This window comes from Nerophis lumbriciformis, linkage group LG31, assembly GCF_033978685.3.
Source record: "Nerophis lumbriciformis linkage group LG31, RoL_Nlum_v2.1, whole genome shotgun sequence".
Taxonomy (NCBI): Eukaryota; Metazoa; Chordata; class Actinopteri; order Syngnathiformes; family Syngnathidae; genus Nerophis; species Nerophis lumbriciformis.
Genome location: NC_084578.2, coordinates 6904172 through 6923567, shown reverse-complemented (window position 1 = coordinate 6923567; position 19396 = coordinate 6904172). Strand labels below are relative to the sequence as shown.

At 37.4% G+C, this 19396-nt stretch overlaps 1 protein-coding gene across 2 annotated transcripts in view; it reads left to right on the top strand.

Annotated features, from left to right (window-relative positions):
- thsd7ba (thrombospondin, type I, domain containing 7Ba) overlaps positions 1 to 19396 on the top strand; it is a 518989-nt gene that overhangs the window by 245202 nt on the left and 254391 nt on the right. The window lies entirely within an intron of this gene.

Sequence of the window (19396 nt, the reverse complement as noted above, 5' to 3'; positions counted from 1 at the left end):
TTTTTAACTTGAAAAAATTATAGTTTGAATGTCCAGGATGAGTGAAATATGTTGGAATGGTTTGAATAGGTTGAAAAATATGGAAATGGTGGAAGTTTGAAAAATGTCCAATTAATTTTGAATGGGAAAAATGTCCAGTAAAACCTGGAATTTTGGGAAATCTGGGAATTTTGTCTGAATGCTTTTGGAAGTAGTCACACAATTATGCAAATTAGTCACATCCAGCTTGGAAAAGGAATACCAAAAAACATCCCTAAGGAACTGAACTTTCTCACAGATTATTCATATTTTTTTTAGCTTATATAAACTGTATTTCTTTCTCTGAGAACAAGACTGTTTTATTGCTGTTTTGATTCAATATATACCGTATTTTCCGGACTATTGAGCGCACCGGTATATAAGCCACACCCACTCAATTTTAGGGAAAATAATTTGTTTCCATATATTAGCTGCACCAGATTATAAAACGCATATATATACGATGTGAACTGAGTTATTTACACCCAAAACATTTTGTAAATGTTTTTTTGAATGCTTAAGTTGTTTCCAAACACTGCAGTAAAACGGCTGATCAAACAAAACACAAGTCATTATCGCGGTCTCCAATCAGCTAAAAAGACTCGGTGAGATTTTTGTAAATTTACTGATGAATAAGTGAATACGTTGAACACTATGCCCCTGTAAGTTATAATTACTAACACAGACACGTAAACGTGGTAGCATATTACGTAATGCTAATGACGCTAACTTTATTACATTACAATAGCACGTACAAACATGCGTGAAAACACTCCTACAGACATCACACATGGGACGGTTTAGTAAGTAAGAATTGTTTTAGTTATATTGTAAAGCTTAAAAATGTTGCTTGGAGTGATGAACGAAGAATCCATACGAGTAAAGAAGACGGAAAAGCACTTGTACTTCTGGTTCAAAGCTTTAAAAAGCAGGGAAAACACTGTAGGCATTCACCCAGCAGCACCTGCAGTTGGCAAACTTGTCCAAAAGGTGGCGCCATAGCACAAACAATAAAACACCATTTAAGTGTATGTTTGTGTGTTTAATGGAAACTATTTGCATTATTGCCGTCAGCGAAGAAAAGTCCATAAATTAGCAGCACCTTTTTTAAGCCGCAGGGTCAAAGCGTAGGAAAAAAAGTAACGGCGTATAGTCCGGGATTTACACTAGTGTACGTTTCTTTGAAACTGGAATACCTCCCCAAGGGATATGAGATACTGCAGAAGTGTTTTCTTAACTTTTGTACAATTAGTTTAGTTCTTTGAGATCATTCAATAATTGTGCCAATGCTGGTCAGTGTTACTCCGAACAACAGAATTCCAAACACATTTTGCTTCCGTTCATTAATTTCTATACCACAAACCGTCATTAGGGTCAGGAGTGTCCCAGTTGACTTTAGGCAAACGCAGTCACTATTTTCTTTTTTGAAAACAATTAAATAAAATACCAACACCTGGACAAAAGAGACATGAATAATTTAGAACATTTACCCTCCCTTAGCACCATATACTGTATTATTAATAGTACTATAAATGAATTATAGAAGGGATTTGTAGCCCTTACCCTTGTCCTATGCTACACACAAGCCCACATAGGTTGTAATAAAAGTTGGCAATATGGCAACAAGCTGTCATGTGAGTATAACTCCCCTGCATTATGATTCACCAATAATTCATATTGTTATATCCTTCAAACTAGGAAAACTATTGCATTGGCATCTGTTTGAACCTGAGAAAGAGTCAAAGCGAAAGAGCCAAGTCTGATATAATGTTTACTGATATGTGTTTAGGGATATTGTAAGGTTCAAACACTGATGACATATATTAAACAAGACAAGAAGCAAGGAAATAAACAGAGACAGAATTCAATTTGGCTCAATTTGAGGAGAAACGTCTGGTCTGTACTCTTGCACAATTTCCAGCATGCTCTGACGAAAAAAAGGTTTACGTCTCCTCTTTTATTTGGATATTCCCTGTTTACACAACAGCTGTTTCTAAAGGAATGGGGAGTATGTAAACAGCCATTGTTTTCGGTCACATTAACACAAAAGGAAACAATGCCTCGGGCTTGGGCTGGTCCTGGATCGAGTTTGGACAAGTCTTGGATCACAATAGATAACCCCCCTCCCGTCTCCTCCCATCGTACACAATGGAATTTTCCAAGCCTTTGGCTTGGTGCAACAAAGTTCACTGGGAACTCAGAGAACGGAAAGTTTTTTGATAATTTACATACAATTTTTCTGACAGATAAGATGCATTTTAATGCATATTAAAAGCAGTGTTTGGACAATTACTTTTAAAAAGTAATTAATTATGATTGTGAAAAAAGTAATTGCATTACTAACGGATTTACTCTTAATTAATAAGGGGAAGTCATTTAAAAAAATAACAAAAAACCTTTAAACATCTGGTATTATGCTGTTGAGATGTTTCATGAGACTAGAGTGTGTGTAATTGCTTGCCACTTCAATCATTGATCTGTTGTTCTTTATTCCCTTGTAGTAGTGTGTGCTTTAGATGTGGTGTTTGCTGTGTGATGTTGCCTCTTTCTATTTGATAAAAAATTTCACTTATAAGTTAGTAACGCCGTTATTCGGAAGACTGATCAAAAGATCTACAAGACTATTCAACTGGTGGCGCGCAGTCCACACCCGGCCCGCCAAAGCTTTTAATTTGGCCCGCCAAACATCACCACAATAGGCTTGATGAAACCATTCAAAATAGGGTTGCTGATGTACAGTCATGGTCAAAAGTTGTAAAGAACATAATGTCATGGCTGTCTTGAGTTTCCAATAATTTATACAACTCTTATTTTTTTTTGTGATAGAGTGATTGGAGCACATACTTGTTGGTCACGCAGAATGTGACTTTTCAGTCACGTCCGTATCCTCTCTCCCTCTGTGCTCCCGGCTACTTACTGTTAAAGACAACAGATGATAAGATTCACACGTACCACCTGTGAAATCTAATCACCTGCCAGCTGTGTCTCGCCGTCAGCACTGCCACGCCCCCGTCTGATGGTGCTCTGTCCTCAGCACCATGGACAGAGGCGGTGACTTTTGCTCCTGCAGGCAGCGCTGGCTACATCTCCCTCCACATCCTTCTTTTTCCAAAGCCCTATTTCCACCCTTTTTTTTTTGGCGACTACTGTACGTCTTCCACATTTTTCCACCGTCAAAACATTCCTCTTAACCATGGCAAAAAAACTAAGTTGTTTTTTGAACTGGAAACATTCCCGGTTTTCCCGAAATTCCAGGAATGCCATTTCTCAATTCAACATGTTACTAATTCAACATTTCTTGACCGATTTGAAAAATTCCAAAACCAACCATTTCAACCCATTCAGACCATTCAAATCTTTTTTTACAATTTTTTTTTTATTCCCGCTTTTCCCGAAATTCCTAAATTTTTTGGAAATTCCCATTGAAATCAATGGGAAATTCTTCAAAGTTCCACAACTCCAACATTTTTCATCTGATTCAAACCGTTCCAACTTCAAAATATTCAACATGTTCAGGAATTGTCTGCTCTACTTCAACCATTCCAAAGAAATTCCAGGATTTCATCTCAACTTCAGCATTGGAGCATTCAGGAATTGCCTCATCTAGTATACTATATAGAGTACAGAACATAGAGTAAGTCAGTGCTACCCAACTAAATAGTTTTGGAGGGCACATTTCCAGAAGGATAAGGACTTCTCCCTTCACTATTTCAATGATTTTGTATATTTCTGAGAACCAGCTTCCTTTGCAGTATACATTTGATTATTGTCTATTTATTTTGTTGACGTTACGTACGAAATTCAGAAGAAATGTTGTTTTTAAGGGCCTACTGCAAAGCGAAACTGGTTAAAGATCATCAACATGACAGAGTTCCACTGTCTTTAGGAATCTAATTCAAAAATGTCAATCTCTTCAGAGTTTTTGGAACTGAACTTTCTGGCCGAATATGCCCCAGGCTGCCAGTTAAATAGCTCTGCGGTAGAAACTACCACGTACTCTGTAATCTACAGCAATGTGCTGGAATCTCATTTTCAGTTCTATCATGACAACAATAACACTTAACAGACCTCACCACCATCGCCAAAAATGACAGCAGAAAAGGTTTTATCGACATAATATTTTTTATTTTTTTCAGTAGTGGGTTACTTGATAGGATGCAAGTAGAGGTACAAGAAAGCAAATATCATTGCATGCTGGATGGATTGTTGACGTTATTGCCGTGGTGTTCAATTGTTGTTGTTTTTTGTCCGTTTCACACATTTTTTTGTGAGGCAACTTTTCATTAGTCTTCAGTTTTTATAGGATATGCTGCATGCATAGAATTCACACATTGTCATAGTCCTCTGGGCATGCACAAAGGAGTTTGGGTTGGCTGACTCAAAGCACTTTATGAGTGCTCGGGACATAAATATGCGGCTCTACAGTTACCGGCCTGACATTACATACTTTGGTCTGGACTGTTTCTTAAAGACGTCCCCTTCAATGCCATTACTCCTTAGATGGAACTAAACTTTAAAGGTTTATAAAGCCTGTAGTTTGACACTTTATAGTCGTGATAGGAATTCCGGCTCTTTTGACTCGGCTCACTAAAATTTCGGCTCCCATGTGGCTCCTCATTGTTTAATGAACGTATTGCCTAATTATGTGTAACATGAATAACTAATGTAAAAACACATGGACTATAACCTATTTATAGTATGTACGTATATGGTTGTATTGATAAACTTAACATAATTTAATACATACCGTATTTTCAGGACCATAGGGCGCACCGGATAATAAGGCACACTGCTGATGAATGGTCTATTTTCTATCTTTTTTCATATATAAGGCGCACTGGATTATAAGGCGCACTGCCGATGAATGGCCTATTTTCTATCTTTTTTCATATATAAGGCGCACTGGATTATAAGGCGCATTAAAGGAGTCATATTTTTATGATTTTTTCTAAATGTAAAATACTTCCCTGTGGTCTTTATAACATGTAATGGTGGTTCTTTGGCCCAAATGTTGCATAGATGATGTTTTTCACATCATCTTCAAGCCACTTTCTGACATTCGCTTCCGGATGCGCCCTTTTGTGGGCGGTCTTATTTACGTGGCTCACATTCGACAGCGTCTTATCCCCGTCTTCTTTGTTGTAGCGGTGTAGCGTGCAAGGACGGTTGTGGAAGAAGTGTCAAAAGATGGAGCTAACTCTTTTAATGACATTCAGAATTTACTTCAATCAATAACAGAGCAGCATCTCCTCATCCGGAAACATCTGTGAAAAACCGTCCATTATTAGTGTCTTATAACGAAAGTTCCTTGGGTGAATAATGTAAACTCACTACACCGGTATGTTTTATCGCTTTCATGGCGAATTTACTGACAGATATAAGTAAGAACTTTACACTACTTTATATTAGAAATGGCAACAGTGGAGGATGAATGTCCCATAACAAGAAGATAGAGAAAATGAAGAAGCTTATCAACTACGGACCCTTATGCAGATCCCAAATACAGATCAGCAGGTACAAGAAGGTAATAAAAGTTCCAGATAAGATGTCTTACCTTATACACACACCATAATAATAATGCTGCTTTTTCTTTTTCTTTTGCACATTTTACGTTTGGTGAGTGAATTTTGAATTTTTTTTTTTTACAAATCAAAATGCGACTATTTTATTTAAAATGTATTTATGAATCTTATTTTTCGAACTATAAGGCGGACTTAAAAAACCTTATATATATATATATATATATATATATATATATATATATATATATATATATATATATATATATATATATATATATATATTAGAGATGCGCGGATAGGCAATTTCATCCGCAACCGCATCACAAAAGTCGTCAACCATCCGCCATTCACCCGAACCAACATTTTATCAAAACCGCACCCGCCCGCACCCGCCTGTTGTTATATATCTAATATAGACGATGCCGGTCCATGGATTGATTGGTACCGGGCCGCACAAGAAATGAATAAAAAAAAATAAAAAAATAAATAATAATATATATATTTTTTTAAATTTTTTTTATTAAATCAACATAAAAAAACACAAGATATACTTACAATTAATGCAACAACCCAAAAAAACTCCCTCCCCCATTCACACTCATTCACACTCATTCACACAAAAGGGTTGTTTCTTTCTTTTATTAATATTCTGGTTCCTACATTATATATCAATATATATCAATACAGTCTGCAAGGGATACAGTCCATAAGCACACATGATTGTATTTCTTTATGAAAATGGGACAAATTTTCAAGCGTTGACCGGTCCGCAGCTACAAAAAGGTAGGGGACCACTGATGTAGACCACAAGGAGGTGTTTTGAATGTGGAGAATAAATCATAGTATGACCCCTTGAAGCAAATATTCGGTAAGAGCTTGTGAATCTTTACTCTTTATCGTTCTTTCATCAATGTGGGTGCTTTATAAGAAACAGCGCGCGACAAGAGTTGTTACATTCAACGCTTTGCAAAAAGGTCACCACCAGTATTTCAAGGGCATCTATGATGATTTCATCCACATTCAACATATGTCCTTGTGGTCTAAATAATACATATTGAAGTGGTTCACAAACATGTTTTCACCAAATACCACCTTAGAAAACACTTGGCTCTCCGAGTACCACCATAATGACCAACATTAAAAACACACTTGCATAGTATTCACTCATATATATATATATAGTATTCATAAGTATTCATTAAAAACAAGGCAGAGCTTTTATTTAACAAGTATATTTAATATTTTTGGCCAATGTAGCAGGATTGAATTGCAGGATTTTGAGGACCAGTCATAGACAATTTAGAGTGAAAAGCAAATTTTATTTTCACTCGCATACAAAACATTCTTGGATCGTTTCCCTGGCTTGGAGACTCTCCCGAAGGACAGTGCGGCGAATACACAACAAACTCCCTTCTTGTCTCTCAAGGACACACACCCGTTGTTGTTGACTTTGGACTGACTATCGGCTGCGCAACATCAAGGCCGCGGAACAGAGACACACCGCAGGCTTACAAACACGCATGCATCCACAAGAAAATATACGGCACACACACATACCCCACCCCCAATCCAACGCCATTGACGCAAATCCAATAGGGGTGATGGACGGATGAGCAGCGCCTGAAGAGCTGCAGCCTGCCACCATGGCCCCTCACTCCCTCCCCTCTGTTGCTAGATATCTGGAGATGTACGTTGTAATATGTATATGTGCTTTTATGGAGGTTTCGTCCCACTCCAGACTGGGCCCCCTTGGGAGCCCAGTTTGGATTGTATTTTTTTTACTCATCCTTCCCCAGTGTTTACCTTTTTCCTATCTTTTACGGGGCGACTTGTGGCGACCCATCAGCGTTCCTGGTCTGTAAGCCTGTACACTGTTTGTTTGTCTAATCTTGAACTGGTTTGTGCTGAAAACAACGTTTTGTTGTACTTGTGCAATGACAATAAAGACCGATCGTATCCTAACGGTAACATTTTGTTGGAATATAGGAAAATAAAACATTGTACCTAAATAATGAATAAAATAAAAGTGAAATAATGATTGTACGAAAATTAATATCAAAATACAGTTTTTAAAGCTTAAATAAAATTGTACCTAAAAGTTCATAGTATAGTGGGCCAAAATTTAAAACTGAACAAAGCCGCGGGCCAAGGTTGAACAAATTAACCTTTTAATAGGGACCCAAACAAGTTTTGCATTAAATATTGAACAAGCAAGGCTTATATAACTTTATAGTGACATGCAAAATCCAGTTTCAAATAATAATAATAATAATTAAAAAATATCAATGGCATATCAAATACAATTTAAATAAAAATTGAATGCCTCTTTTCTATGTGCAGCCTTTTGAGGTACAGTAAATATCAACATTAACTTTTTCCACAGGCTAATACATTTGAAAATAAAATAATGAATAAACCAACCATTCTGGACTTTAAACTGCTCAGTTTGCAACACGCTGATCTAATCTGATGTGCCCAAGCCAGATACCTGGAATCTTTTCTTGGATGCTAGTTCATTAATGTCGGGGCTCAGGCTTTGAGCTGAGGCAACCTTCATTATCGAACAAAGGTGTTCATCAGTCATTATATCTTGTATTCCACTGTCTTGGGGGCGTGCCTTACAGGCACTGCTTTTAACGTCCTCTACGAGCTGTCGTCACATCCGCTTTTCATCCCTTCTAACAAGGTGCCGGCCCAGTCACAATATATGAGCGGCTTCTGTACGCAAACATACGCGAATGCAACCCATACATCATCAACAGCGATACAGTTTACACTGAGGGTGGCCGTATAAGCAACTTTAACATTGTTAGAAATATACGCCACACTGTGAATCCACACCAAACAAGAATGACAAACACATTTTGGGAGAACATCCGCACCGTAACACAACATAAACACAACAGAACAAATACCCAGAACCCTTGGCAGCACTAGCTCTTCTGAGACGCTACAAAATACGCTACCCCCCCGCTACCAGATATATACGCTGTATATAATCTCTAGTGTTAATTTGATATCGCCTCAAGGGCCAAGTGAAATTACACGGCGGGCCAGAGTTTGACACCCATGGTTTATGGTAATATTTACCATATTTTCAGGACTATAAGCCATACCCACTACATTTTAGAAGACTTTTTTTTTTCCATATATTTGCTACACCGGACAATAAGCCACAGATATATACGTTGTGAAATGAGTTATTTACACAGAAAAAAACATGTCAATGTTTTATTTACATACCTTAATTATTTCCAAACTGTGTCTGTATCACGGCAGTAAAACGGCTGATCAAACAAAACAGAAGTCATCGTCATGGACCCACTAGCTGCGGAAGCTAGCTCTCCAATCAGCTAAACAGACTCCAAAACTCCACGGTGACGTCTTGGTGGTATTACTTAGGTGTTTGTGAAACCGAAGCGATACGAAAAAAATGCCATTGTAAATTAATATTACTAACACAGATACTTGTAAAGGTGTTAGCGTATTAGCTAATACCAACGGCGATAGCGTCAGTACATTACGATAGCACGTACAAATGTGCATGAAAACACTCCGACAGATATCACACATGGGACGGTTTAGTAAGTAGTTTTTAACTTTTAAACTGTTTTTATTTAACAAACTGTTCTTAGGGTAATTTATATTTGCTTTTTAAATGTGTATTTTTATTTCTGTTTTAAACGTTATTTTTTAGTCTGTCCTTTGCCTTCATTTCTTTGTGGTGTACAGCCCTTTGTTTTTCAACTGTGCTTGTCTTTAAAGGGCTTTATAAATAAAGTTGGTATGGTATGGTATGGTATAACTAGTTTTAGTTATATTGTAAAACTTACAAATGTTGCTTGGAGTGATGAATGAAGAATCTATACGAAAATAAATGCTATAGATGGCTAGAAGACTGAACGGCACTCATGTTGAAAAAAACAAAAACAAAACACTGCCGGTAAATTGAAGGACACTGCAGCAACTGCAAATCCAATCCACTTTATTTATATAGCACATTTAAACAACAAGAATGTTTCCAAAGTGCTGCACAGCCATGTTAAAAAACAATATTAAAAAAATATTAAAAACAATATTATGCTCCACCAATGACTGAATAAAAACAAAAAATAAATAAATATAAAACCAATATAAAAACAATATAAAAATAAATATGATTAAAAACGATTTTAAAGGGTAAAGCCAAATAAAACAGCAAATAGAAATCAAAATTGCCCAAAAGATGGCGCCATAGCACACACAATAAAACACCCTCTCTGTGTTTTTGCTTGATTTTTGTTATAAAATAATTTGTATTATTGCCACAAGCGTAGAAAAATCCATAAATTAGCCGCTCTATCTCATAAGCCGCAGGGTTCAAAGAGTAGGAAAAACGTAGCGGCTTTCAGAATTAGCGGTTATTTTCTCTTTGGCGTACCACTAAATGGAGCCCGAGTACCGTACCACAGCCGGTACTCGGGCTTTACAGCACTTTTATTACCCTTTTTTTTGTGTCTGTCTGCAAGCTGTTAATTTGTGGGGGGCGTTCCCAGATTGTAAATGAAACCACGCCCCAACCTCTGTAAAATTACAATGATTTATCTTTTGAAAATGTTACCCTGTTTAAGTGTTTACCATGAAGTCGTTGCGGTTATTTTTCTCTAGACTTGGTTGAAAACAAACTTCATAAACATTATATAGATTCACCCGGTCACATCATTAAGCAGTTATGGAACTCCCCATACAAGACTGGGATGAACCACAGCAAAAATGTAGGGCCAACACTCATCAAACATGCAGTCAACCACCTGTGACAAAAATGTCCACAGACATGCTGAAGTTCATTTCTGGAAAATTCCAAGCTGTTAACTGTGGCATTCTGAAGCATTGCATGATTCCCCCGCCAATGAGAAACTGGGGCCACGAGGCAGTTTTCCAACGTGATTAAGAGCTCCAACACCTTCAAGATGCCCAAGGCAGTGCGAGCAATGTTGCTCATACTAAATATTCACATTTTATACACAGCTTTTCGAGACAATACCGACTGTGAGTTGAGTTATTTTCAAAGGAAAGTTAAACTACACTGCTATACAAGCTGTATGCTGTGATTACAAGTCTGTGATGTTCAATAAACATCAGGCATTTTTCCATCGTTTTACACTTCCCTGCAGGCACAAGACATCAAAACAACGTTGAGAACGTGTTAAAATAGGTCCTGACATCGAGCAACTCAAACATAACGTTGGAACAACATGCTTTTTTTAATCAATGTTGGGTTCTGACTTTGATTTGACCTTTGAATTATGGTTATTTCCCAACCAATAGTCTACAACACCCCCCAAAACATGATATGGACAAGCGGTATAAAATGGATGGATGGATAGTTTACAACACAAATACAACGTTGAAACAACATGCTGACGATGTTTAATCAATGTTGGGTTCTGACTTTGATTTGACCTTTGAATTTTGGTTAGTTCCCAACCAATATCCTACAACATGAATACAACGTTGAAACAACATGCTTTTTGGCGATATTTAATCAATGTTGGGTTGTGACTTTGATTTGACTGTTGAATTTTGGTCATTTCCCAACCAAAATCCTACAACACGAATACAACGTTGAAACAAAATAATGTTTTTCGCAACGTTTAATCAATGTTGAGTTCTGACGGTAATTTGACCATTGACTTTTGGTCATTTTCCAACCAATATTCTACAACACACATACAACATTGGAACAACATGCTTTTTGAACAGGTTTATTTAATGTCAGTTTGTGACTTTGATTTGACCATTAAATGTTGGTCATTTCCTAACCAATATCCTATAACATGAATACAACGTTGAAACAACATGCTTTTTGGCGATATTTAATCAATGTTGGGTTGTGACGTTGATTTGACCGTTGAATTTTGGTAATTTCCCAACCAATATCCTACAACACAAATACAATGTTGAAACAACATGCTTTTTGGCGACATTTAATCAATGTTGGGTTGTGACGTTGATTTGACCATTGAATTTTGGTCATTTCCCAACCAATATCCTACAGCAAAAATACAATGTTGAAATAACATGCTTTGACTATTGAAATTTGGTCATTTCCCAACCAATATCCTACAATACGAATACAACGTTGAAACAAAATGCTTTTTCGCAACGTTTAATCAATGTTGGGTTCGGACGTTAATTTGACCATTGACTTTTGGTCATTTCCCAACCAATATCCTACAACACGAATACAATGTTGAAATAACATGCTTTGACCATTGAAATTTGGTCATTTCCTAACCAATAATCTAAACACAAATACAACGTTGAAACAAAATGCTTTTTGGCGACATTTATTCAATGTTGGGTTGTGACGTTGATTTGACCATTGAATTTTGGTCATTTCCCAACCAATATTCTACAACACAAATACAACGTTGAAACACCATGCTTTTTCGCAACGTTTAATCAATGTTGGGTTCTGACATTGATTTGACCATTGAATTTTGGTAATTTCCCAACCAATATTCTACAACACACATACAACGTTGAAACAACATGCTGTTTCACTATGTTTATTTAATGTCAGTTTGTGACTTTGATTTGACCATTGAAATGTGGTCATTTCCCAACCAATATCCTACAACATGAATACAACGTTGAAACAACATTCTTTTTGGCGATATTTAATCAATGTTGGGTTGTGACGTTGACTTGACCGTTGAATTTTGGTAATTTCCCAACCAATATCCTACAACACGAATACAATGTTGAAATAACATGCTTTGACCATTGAAATTTGGTCATTTCCCAACCAATAATCTAAATACAAATACAACGTTGAAACAAAATGCTTTTTGGCGATATTTAATCAATGTTGGGTTGTGATGTTGATTTGACCATTGAATTTTGGTCATTTCCCAACCAATATCCTACAACACAAGCGGTAGAAAATGGATGGATGGATGAATACAACGTTGAAACAACATGCTTTTTGGTGACGTTTAATCAATGTTGGGTTGTGACGTTGATTTGACCATTGAATTTTGGTCATTTCCCAACCAATATACTACAGCAAAAATACAATGTTCAAATAACATGCTTTGACCATTGAAATTTGGTCATTTCCCAACCAATATCCTACAACACGAATACAACGTTGAAACAAAATAACGTTTTTCGCAGCGTTTAATCAATGTTGAGTTCTGACGTTAATTTGACCTTTGACTTTTGGTCATTTCCCAACCAATATTCTACAACACAAATACAATGTTGAAATAACATGCTTTGACCATTGAAATGTGGTCATTTCCCAACCAATATCCTACAACACAAATACAATGTTGAAATAACATGCTTTGACCATTGAAATTAGGTAATTTCCCAACCAATATCCTACAACACAAATACAACGTTGAAACAACATGATTTTTGGTGACGATTTATCGATGTCGGGTTTGTGACGTTAATTTGACCATTGAATTTTGGTCATTTACCAACCAATATCCTACAACACGAATACAACGTTGAATCAACATGCTTTTTGACGACGTCTATTCAATATCAGGTTGTGTCATTGATTTTGATCATTGAATTTTGGTCATTTTCTCAACCAACGACGTTGATCCAACGTTAGACACAAACACTGTTTTAATTTACAAATGCGACTATTTTGCAACGTTGTTTCAAAGTCAGTTTTGGAAGACATGTACGTATAATCAAGGTTGTACCAATGTCTTGTGCCTGCTGGGTTTCCACGTTATGTGTGAGTGATACCGGATGTTTCATAGCATACTGTCTACCCAGCTACAGTGTTCTTTGTACCTTGTTCTGGGAATAGTTGGCAACATTCCCCGGCTTCCTAACTGCATTACTGTGCCCTTTGGCAGGCGTCCCTGCAAAGAGGGAAAGAGAATAAGGAGGACGAGGCTGAGGAAGCAAAGGTTTTGTGTCTCATGCTCCTTATGCTTTGGTCCTCTTTGATCAGTTTCCAGTGCATGCTGACGTTCTGCTGCCGGCAGAATGTGGCACCATGCTGGCTCTCAAGTAACACTTGGATCTGGGTTGCGAGGTCGACAAAAGTCACTTCGCAAAAAGTGGGTATTTGTGGGATATCAGAGAAGAGCCTCTGGTAATGAAGACCTACTGTAGTGCAGCGTTTCTTAGCCCAGCTGTTGTTGGGCCGGGAGCGCCCCCTGTAGGGCCGCCAAAAAAATATATGTTTCTCAGCTGTGGTCCGCGTCACGGCCCGATCAGTCCTACGTTGCTTCCTTTCTAGAAACATTTTACTACGGATCATCTGCGACGTCACGTACTGTGATATTTGGATCTTCTATCAATGGTTTATTATTATTATTTATTTTAAGAAGAGATTATAGAAAAAATACATAACAATCAGGAGCATACTTGCCAACCTTGAGACCTCCGATTTCGGGAGGTGGGGGGTGGAGGGGGGCGTGGTTGGGGTGGGAGGGCGTGGTTGGGGGCGTGGCTAAGAGGGGAGGAGTATATTGACAGCTGGAATTCACCAAGTCAAGTATTTCATACATATATATATATATATATATATATATATATATATATATATATATATATATATATATATATATATATATATATATATATGTATATGTATATATATATATATATATATATATATATATATGTATATATATATATATATATATATATATGTATATATATATATATATATATATATCCTGAAAATATGCAAACAAAACTGTGTTTAGATAATTGATACTTCAAACTTGCATAAATAAATCTTAAAGAATATAACATAATTTGGCTTCTGAGAGCTTCAAAATGTAATGAATAAAATGCTAAAGTTGTTAATAAACAAGCAATTATTAAATATGGTCATTTTAAATGAATTATTATGATAATTTAAAATGAATTATTTCAAATATGTTTATTTTAATTCTATGGCTGGATGTAATAAGGAGTCAGAAAAAATACAAATAAAAATACAATTAATTTTGATGTTTTTAGCAAAATATAGTAAAAATTTATTTAGTTTTTTTTTTGTTTTTTTTAATTAATAAATATAGTTATTTTTAGGTAAGATAAACATAATAATACAATTTGTCTCTAGTATGGATGATTTAGTTCTTGTCACCCTGTTGTCCTCCCGTTGTGAAAAAAGGCTGTTCTCACTCAGGTGCGCATGGAGCTGGAGGGGGCGTGGCCTCCAGCTCCAGCTGAAAATCGGGAGATTTTCGGGAGAATTTTTGTCCCGGGAGGTTTTCGGGAGAGGCGCTGAATTTCGGGAGTCTCCCGGAAAATTCTGGAGGGTTGGCAAGTATGATCAGGAGCATCATCTCCACAATTACAACCACATTTTATCTCTCGTAATTGCGTATGTTCATTTTTTTTGGAACGAGGCATTTCTTTATCTTTATCTGCGGCCTAATAAAGTAGAATTTTAAACAATCATTGTCAGAATAATTGTATCTAAGTTATCACAAAACTTTGTGTTTCAATGAGTTCCCGGCGAGCAGACAAAAGCTGTCTTTGATCTAACCAATCAAAAGGCTTGTAAAACCCCTGTGTAGGATGGGAAGCGACATGAAGGTGTCGGTTTCTTTGATGCATTGTAATCCACAGGAAGATTTTGTCTTGACCCGAGATCTACAAAGCGGAGAGGAAACAGGACCTGACCGAACTGTTTTGTAACCAAAGGCGACGGCTGTTTACGACCCCCCTTCCTTTAAAAACAGCTGTTGCCATATAATCAGGGAAAGTCCAAATAAAAGAGGAGGCGTACAATCTTTCGTCAGAGCGTGGTGGGACACTGCGCAAGGGTACAGGTCTACGTGTTTCTCCTCATTGAGCCAAATTTAGTTCTGTCTCTGTTTAATTCCTTGCTTCTTTGTCTGTTTAATAGATGAACCCGACAATCAGTATTGTGAACTGATTTACAGTATCTGATGTACAAAAATATAGATTTCTTTGCCATATACGGCAAATGAGCACATCGTTCAGTTTTCTGTACGGATTTGTACGTTTTCAAAATAAATACTGTATATTGAAATAATTGATTTTTTTTTTTGTATATGATCTTGTATATGACATTGTTTTTTAGATAAAGATTAATGAGAAAAAAAATACATGATAACGGTGAACCATAGGCATAAAACAAGTTGACAGTAAGTGACATATTCTTTGCGCAGGCGTGGCCCTTCCGGGTCTTCCGGTACCGGTCGGGTAGTGACTACTCGGTTGTAATACACTTTTCCACCACTCGTGGCAGTAATGACAATATCAAACAAACATACAAAGTCCGATGCTAAAGTCATAGGCTACGTTTAAACTGCAGGGTCGGATGTACAATTCGGATTTTTTGTCAAATCCGATCTTGATAGTGGCCGTTGATGTTCCGAAAATAAATATAATTTCCAATGTGAATGCAGTCTGACTCGCATGCGCACTGCAGTATTTACAAAGTTAATTAACATTTTGTGTCAATTTCAAGGGTTTTGTGCAATCAAAGTCAGAAGGACGAGGACAAGAATTTTGTCTCTCGCTGTTTTACCAGATATTTTGCTTCGATGTCTGCTTAAAAGGGAACCGCACTTCTTTTGGAGTTTTGCCTATCGTTCACAATCATTATGGAAGACATGACGGATGTATATATTTTTTTTAAAGGGGAACATTATCACAATTTCAGAATGGTTAAAACCATTAAAAATCAGTTCCCAGTGGCTTATTTTATTTTTCGAAGTTTTTTTCAAAATTTTACCCATCACGCAATATCCCTAAAAAAAGCTTCAAAGTGCCTGATTTTAACCATCGTTATAAACACCCGTCTATTTTCCTGTGACGTCACAAAGTTATGCCAACTCAAACAAACATGGCGCATAGAACAGCAAGCTATAGCGACATTAGCTCGGATTCAGACTCGGATTTCAGCGGCTTAAGCGATTCAACAGATTACGCATGTATTGAAACGGATGGTTGTAGTGTGGAGGCAGGTAGCGAAAACGAAATTGAAGAAGAAACTGAAGCTATTGAGCCATATCGGTTTGAACCGTATGCAAGCGAAACCGACGAAAACGACACGACAGCCAGCGACACGGGAGAAAGCGAGGACGAATTCGGCGATCGCCTTCTAACCAACGATTGGTATGTGTTTGTTTGACATTAAAGGAAACTAACAACTATGAACTAGGTTTACAGCATATGAAATACATTTGGCAACAACATGCACTTTGAGAGTGCAGACAGCCCAGTTTTCATCAATTAATATATTCTGTAGACATACCCTCATCCGCGCTCTTTTCCTGAAAGCTGATCTGTCCAGTTTTGGAGTTGATGTCAGCAGGCCAGGGAAGCTAGGGTCGATGTGAGCCAAGACATCCAGGGGGTTTAGCTCGCTCGTCTGCGGGAACAAACTGCCGCCATTGCTTGCCGTGCTACCGAGGTCCTTTGTCCCTGAATTGCTCACACACTCCGGCAGATTCAATGGGGGTCTGGCGGCAGATTTCTTTGACTTTATCGTTGGAAATGCATCTGCTTTGAGTGTCGCAGGATATCCACACATTCTTGCCATCTCTGTCGTAGCATAGCTTTCGTCGGTAAAGTGTGCGGAACAAACGTCCAAATTCTTGCCACTTTCGCATCTTTGGGCAACTTGAATCCGTCCCTGTTCGTGTTGTTACACCCTCCGATAACACACCGACGAGGCATGATGTCTCCAAGTTACGGAAAACAGTCGGAAAAAACGGAAAATGACAGAGCTGATTTGACGCCATCGCTCCGAGAGCGAATAATAGAAAGGCGTTTAATTCGCCAAAATTCACCCATTTAGAGTTCGGAAATCGGTTGAAAAAATATATGGTCTTTTTTCTGCAACATCAAGGTATATATTGACGCTTACATAGGTCTGGTGATAATGTTCCCCTTTAATGCACTCTAAATATTAAATAAATGCGATTAAAAAGGCTTACAATGGAGCCTATGTGAGATGCTGTATTCTGCCTATGAAGCCCTTAAAAAACATCCATGAAGGTTTGATATACATACATATGTAAAGTAGTAACATTTATAATAACATTTAATACTTATGTATTTTGATCATTTTAAGCATACGCATTAATTTCAGAAACATATCACAACGTTTATTTTTTGTTTTTTTCTTCATCACTTCCTGAGAGCCAACTAACATAATAAAACATCACTTACTGTACAAGGTCTGCCGTCACTAGGATGCTGACTGCTCGGCTGTTCATACATTCGCTTTTAGATGTTCGCAAAGAATAGGCGGTGAAACCAAATGTATTTTCATGTCGTTCTCACAATTCCCGGGTCTAAATTGACTCTCAAACTTGTCGGAATACGTCCTCAGCCTTCTGCTATCCAGGTGAGAGGTGTGTGTGGTGGAATAGCTGGGCCCTCGGGTCAAAAAGGTTGAGAACCCCTGCTGTAGTGTACATTGTCACATGAATAAAGAAGCATTGACAAAAGTGTCAGTGGGCGGCACAAAATAAAGAGAAAATGCAACGATTTTCCATGAATGCGGGTGAACTGGTAACATTTGAGGGATGAGGTATTTAAAATGATGGCAAAGCATCCTCGGACGAAAATAACTTATTAGTAAACAGTTTGCACGTCGTTACATTTGTCAGGTTGAATTAGCATGCATGTCGTGGACCTTCATTGATTTTTTTTGCTGTGGGAGTCTCCTGGGTCTGCATGGTGCTAACAGTGTACAATTGCTGCTACGCTTGCAAACAGGAAGATATAAATATAGATTTTCTTAAAGGGAAACTACGATCAATTTTATCCGTTTTGATTTGTAAATGTTCCGATGATGTACACCCGTGTTAAACTACGCCGTAGCGTCAAATTATCATGTTCATGCAGTTTGGCGTGAGCTTGCTCGCAGTTTTGGGTGCCTCTGTTGGCGGGGTTTTGCAGTCGGGCTACCTTGTGACATCACAGCGAGGTGGACGTACTTATTTGGGCATTAAAAGTGACTTTTTATGCAAAACCGTGTATTACCTATTGGTAGGTGTTTTTGTGTATTTGGGATCTGCATCAGTCACGAACATTTGAAAATAATGCAGAGATGTTTATGAAACAATTTATGAAGCGTATTTGTAAAATTTGCTAAAAAAAAAGTTAGCGTTTGTCAAGTACCAATGTATATGACTCTGAGTTGTTTGGCTGCACAATGAACTGAAACAGTTAGCATGTGTCAGGTACCAATTCATATGACACTGAGGTGTTTGGCTGCAAAATTGGTTAAAAAAAATGTTAGCATGTTAATGTTAGTATGCTAGAATGCTAACATTAGCATGCTAACACTTAGCATGTGTCAAGTACCAAGTGGCATTTGGCTTCAAAATTGACTAAACAAGTTAGCACGTTAATGTTAGCATGCTAACACTTAGCATGTGTCAAGTACCAAGTGGCATTCGGCTGCAAAATTGACTAAACAAGTTAGCACATTAATGTTAGCATGCTAACAGTTAGCATGGCTGAAGTACCAAGTGATATGAGTCTGAGATGTTTGCCAGCAAAATTGGTTTTAAAAAAGTTAGCATGTTAATGTTAATATGCTGGATTGCTAACGTTAGCGTGCTAACACTTAGCATGTGTAAAATACCAGGTTATATGACTCTGTGGTATTCAGTTGAAAAATTTACTAAAAAAGTTAGCGCATTAATGTTAGCATGCTAACATTTAGCATGGGAGAAGTTATATGAGTCTGAGATGTTTGGCTGCAAAATCGGTTTAAAAAAAGGCTAGCATTTTAATGTTAGCATGCTAGCACTTAGCATGTGTCAAGTACCAAGTGATTTGACTCTGTAGGGTTTGGCTGCAAAATTGACTAAAAAAGCTAGCGCTTTAATGCTAGC